Here is a 6,035-nt window from a genome sequence, read left to right on the forward strand (position 1 = left end):
AAGAAGGCAGTCTTACAAAAAAAAAAAAAAAAAAACTGCATGGGTAAAGTTACAGAAGTACAGGTGGTTTTTAGGGAGTGGTAGTGCTCCTGTTTGTCTGAACAAATAAAGAGCGGGTCAGAAGGAGATGGAAAGGGAAAAATCTATAGTTGAAGATTAGACTGTAAAGGAATATTGGAGTTGGACTTTCAGGGGCCAGGATGGCTGGCTCAGCAGCTTGGATCTTATCTTGGGGACATAAGGAAACCCCAGAGGCTTTAAGGTGAGGGCAATACTAATAGAATCATATGATCTGTATTCAGGAATATAACTATGATGGCAATTATGAAAGTTGGTTTAGAGATGGGAAGTCCAGAAGTAAAAAACTAGATATGAATCACTGCAAGAATTTGGACGAGATCTGTGCTATTAAAACTCATGTTGCTGTGGATATTTTTTACATGGTTCCACACAGTGGAATATTACATATTAGTGAAAATTAATGAATTACAGTATTACTCAATATATAGATGATTTTAAACATATGATGTTGAATAAAAATAGCATTTTTTTAAAAGCTCAAAAACAAGCAGAACTAAAGAGTATGTTTAGGGTTATGCACATATGTGGTAAAGTATATTTTTAAAATGTAAGAAAATCATAAATTCAAAATCCAGCCAGACATTACCCCTGGAGAGGAGGCAGGGAGAAAAGATCAGAGTGGCACACACCCAGGTATTTCAATGACACTGATGGTGCTGTACAGATCTTAAGTTAGGTGGTAGGTTGACAAGTCTTTGTTTTGCTATTATGCTTCTTAACTTACATATATATTTCATATATTACTTTGTATGGATCAAATATTATATTAATAAAACTAAAACTTGTTTTTCTGCAAATATTTATTTCAGGAGATCAGTTCATCTTAAGCAACAAGCAAGCAAATAATTGAACAAAATATCCTTATTTCCCCCACCTCAACTTCTCATCTCAATATTCCCAATTATTTAGGAGACATTTCTCTTCTTGTTTTTTATATTTTTATTTAATTAACAAAATTTGGAAACTCAAATTACTCGAGATGGCTACTACCCTGTCTCTTGCCCTGTAAATGAAGTCAACTCTTCCATACATGCTGTTGTGAGAATTGCACAGAGAATACAACTGTGGGCGATTAAGGTCTCCCATGCTCCACTTATACACTCAACCCACTGCTCCCCACCCCTACATCTTCAGTCCTTTGATCCCTGGCCCTGGGTCCCAGCTTTTCACATCTGCTCCTAGAACATGCATAGTAATGATGTGAAAGGCTCACGTGTACCACACAAACATATTAAGTAGTTCGTAAGATAACAACTCATTGAAATCTTGTAACAATCTTATGAGACAGGTGCTAGTACAATTTTGATACTGCAGATGAGTGTTCTAGGGCTTACAGAGATAAAATGACCTGCCTAAGGTTAGTCAGGTGGTAAATGGTGGGACCTAGTTTTGAACCCAGGTAGTCTGAGCCCAGAGCCCATGTTTGTATCCATGTTGGTAAATGCCTCTGGTTAATAGGAAAAAAATACTGGTCAGAGATTCTAGTCCCTATTATGTCGTTTTTGTTTTTTATAATTTGCTCCTTCCATTAGGAGTCAGGAAATCAGAGAGGCACTGTCATAATTAAAACCTTCCAGACTATGATGATTGCTGCAATGAGGTATTGAAATGTAGCAGGATCTAATAAAATGGTGGAATTAACTAAGACTGGAGAGAATGGAATACTTCATGGAAGAGGTGAGTTAAGCTGGGATACAGAGGATGGATAATTTTGGAGAGGTTGATTGGAACCAGGCCATTGACAGCTGTGGACAAGGGGCTGAAGGCTTTGAATTTTAGCCTCAAAAGTAGAGAGGCAACATACAGCCTGGAAAAAGAACCACTGAGCAGTTCAGAAAACCTGGAACTCTGATTATCTATGTGCCTTTGGCAAGCAATTTACATTCTCTGATGCGTGCATGTATAAGGAGCCCTGGTGGCACAGTGGTTAAAGTTTTCAGATGTTAACTGAAAGATCTGTGGTTCGAGTCCACCAGTTACTCCACAGGAGAAAGATGTGGCAGTCTGCCTCTGTAAAGATTACAGCCTTTGAAACCCTATGGGCCAGTTCTACTCTGTCCTATAGGGTTGCTATGAGTCAGAATTGACTTAATGGCAACAGGTTTGGTTTTGGTTTGCATGTATGTATGAAGAATGAGGAAGTCCAATCCAATTCTTGTATGATTCAAAAGGGTTTTGAAAGCTGAGTCTTATGTGTATGGATGTGTGTGCACATGAGACAGGTAGCTACCCTTTCCTTTAAGTCATAAATCATCCCTTTAATTGCTGATCAGCTGTCCTTCAAGGGCAGAAGGATGCTCTTGCCTGGCAGGTGTCTGTTCCATCACTGTGTAATTGGCTCCTGAGTGTTCTGATATATTGGTGGCCATGACAGGATGGGAGGTGGGGTGGAAGGTGGGCAAAATTGCATCTTCGAAGATAAAAAGGATGAACAGAGATGTTTACTTTTCCTAGCTCTGTGGTTTCATCAAAAGTTAAGGTAGCAGATTAAGTGTTCTTAGGAGATATTATTAGGTAAAGGCACATGAATTATAAGGGCCTCAGAATCATGGCCAGGATGCATGTAAGCAGGTATGTGATTCTGCCCTAAACACAAAAGGCTGCCTTGAAATCCCTGACAAGGTAGTGTGGTGTAGAGAAAAGAACATTGGTCTTGGGGTTAAAAGACATGCATTTGAGTTCAAGGCCTCCAACATCATGAGTGACTGACAAATGACTTATATTCTTGGAGATTCTCCTTCTGGTAAAATATCATAACTATGTTCATGATGCAAAATTTCTAGGAAGAGACAATGAGATAATATATGGGAAGGTGCCAAATAAAACATTTGGCATATAAAGAGGAATCAGCAGTATTGAGAAACAATGATTTGAGTATAAGGAACAAACACTGAATCCAAGGCAGATAGTTGAGGCAGAGGCAGGATTTCAAGAGTAACCAGGAGCGAGCTGAAGACTGAATGACATATCAGAAAAAGGATTGTAGCAAGCTCGGTCTCACTAAAATTGAAATGTAAGGATCTTTGGATCTTAGAGCAAGAAACTGTGGTTCTTCCCTCCAACACTGTGTGATTCCTCCAGTTTTTTCACCTGCTTCCTTATTCTCTACTTACTCTGTTCTCTACACCCATAACTTCGGCCAGTTAAATTCTACGTACTCAACTCTGTAATTCAATAATGGCCTCTTATGGCTGGTCTTTTTGCTTCCAGTTGTACCTTTAATTCATTTATTTATTCACTTACTCAGCCAGTATTCAGTAAGTATTTATCATGTGACAACACTGTCTACCATGCTTATGTGACAGTAATGTCACAGACAGGCAAGAGCCCTTGCCCACAAAGATTCAGCATTCTAGTTTGGGGAGACACACAATAAATAAATAACTGAGTAAAAACATATTAGATCCAATGGCAGTCCAGGCAATGGAGAAAAATAAAGCAGGGATGGAAGATGAGAAGTGGCCTGGGCAGAGGTGGGTGGTTGTAATTGTAGAAAGAACGGTCAGAAAAGGTCTCATTGAGAGGATGAATTTTGATCAAAGATATTTGGAAGGTGAGGGAGTGAGTCATACAGATATTTGGGAGAAGAACATTACAGAGAAAGAAGAACAAGTGTAAAGCCCCCTGCAAAGAAGCAGGCCTGGTGAATATCAAGGAATAGAAAGAAGGTCAGTTTGGCTGGAATGAGATGATCACAGAAAGCAGTAGTGATCGGGGGTCAGGCTGAAAAGGTAGAAGCGGGGAACTGGGTAGTGTAGGGCTGTGCAGACTATTTCAAATACTTTGGTTTACTTGGCATGAGATGGGAAGCCATTGAACAGAGGAAGGGCTGCCGTGCTGAAAACAGACTCATGTCTACTGCAAGAGTAGAAGACAATGTAGTAATTTACTGTTTAATCTGAGTTCCCACTACACATTTCTATGAGTGGATATTCGACTCGCTGAGTAGACTTTTTTTATCCTAAGGTAGTTCACACCCTACTGTCCAGCATACAAATTGGATACTCCATACTGAGCAACTGGGGCCAGGCATGCGGATGGGGTGTGTGGGCCTGGTCCATGCTGCAATTCAAGGATACCTGGGGCTATCCTTTCAGCAGGGGTGTGGACAGGGGTAGTTTTCCTTAGAAGGGACTGGGGGCATGGTGGTCACCACTGGCATGCTTTGTTATTAACTTAAAAGTTGCTAACTAAAAATCCTCTTAGCTCTACCATTTTACAGATTGGTATATGACAACTAGAGTGATTACATAACAAACTCACAATTTCATGGTATAAATAAGACTAGCACCCAAGCCCTCTGCCTCCTTATCTTTTTTTTTTTTTCCTTCAATACACCCCAGTATTCATCTTTAAAGGTGGACTTCTTTTTTTCCCCTCAATTGTGCTTCCTTCCTAGGTTTACAAAATCTCCAAGTTATATCTTCTGTTCTGGACACTAGCACAGGGCAAATACATAGTACAGTACAGCGGTTTTGAGTGTGGCTCTGGTGTCTTCCTGCTAGGGCTCAGACCCAGGTTCTGCCACTTATTAATCGTGTGTTCTTGCACAAGTCACTTCCTTGCTCTGAGTTCTTAGTTTGGAACTGATATTTTGTGCACTTTACAGGGCTATTGTTTACAATCGACAAGATAATAACGCATGTGAAATGTTTAGCACAGTACTCAGGCATGTATAAGTTCTACAATTATGTATTAATACTATCATTTATTATTATTACTAATATTATTTTGGGATATCTATTTCTTGGATAGGTAGATAGATGGACATAGAGATGGATGGAGAAGTATCCTACGACATTTTTTCAGGAAAAGCCACTTTTCCTTGATGGAGATTTCTTATTCTTTGATCTACTTTGGCAGCCTAACTAAAAGGGTGGAGATTCCAGCTTTAAAACTATACACCCATGGGTTATTTGGATAGAATGGCTGAAACAGAGAAAATGGCCAGTAATGTTAAGAACAGAGTCCATCTAAAAGAAATGACTCCAGCTGCAAGATCATCAGCCCCAGAAATTATTTACGCTATTGTTGATCTAGAATCCACTGCTACAATTTTAAAATTAATTTAGTCTAATTACCCCCACTTAATAAGATAACTTGTCAGTTATCACCACTCCCATAATCTCCAGCATTTTCATCTCTTTTTAGCTGAAATTAATCCTCTTTTAAGCCTGTTTTTTAATGTATTGCAAAAAAAAAATTCTTGAAGGTATAATTAACTTTTTCATTCAGAATCCTAATTTCCTCTCCAGCTCTGTTGCTGCAGTATTTAAACTATTTATTATGCAAAGTTGCAGAATTTAAACTGTGAATTATGTACAAATCTCAGGATGTGAGCTCTGTCCTAATCATGGCATCATGGTGCCTCTGTAGTTGAAGGTAAGCAAATATGGGGGAAATTAATGTTGCAATTCACAAATGGGTTTATATTTGAGACTAGGCTTTAAAGGGTAATATCTCTATGCCAGTTATTATTCTTTAAATTATCTTTAAAGTTGTAGTCATGTAACATTTTATTGAAGGAGCCTGGTGGCACCAATGGTTAACTGCTCGACTGCTAACCAAAAGCTTGGTGGTTCAAACCTACCCAGCGGCTCCATGGAAGAAAGACCTGGTGATCTGATTTCATAAAGATGACAGCCACACACACACACACACAAACACAATCCCCATGGGACAGTTCTACTGTCCCATGGGGTCACTCTGAGTTGGAATCATCTTGAAGGCAAACAATAGCAACAACATTTTATTTATTTTGTTGTTGTTGCAAACGATGTAGCTGTTTTTGTGCAAGTTCAATGAGTACTAGTAGTTTTCCATTCACTCATTCATTCACTTATTCACTTCTTTTTAATCCATCAAAAACTTATTGAGGGAATTCTGGCAACATGGCGCTCTAGGCAGAAGCACCACACCGTCCCTCCACAGCAAAGATCCAAAAAACTAAGCCA

This window comes from Trichechus manatus, unplaced genomic scaffold (genome assembly GCF_000243295.1).
Source record: "Trichechus manatus latirostris isolate Lorelei unplaced genomic scaffold, TriManLat1.0 scaffold00016, whole genome shotgun sequence".
Classification (NCBI taxonomy): domain Eukaryota; kingdom Metazoa; phylum Chordata; class Mammalia; order Sirenia; family Trichechidae; genus Trichechus; species Trichechus manatus.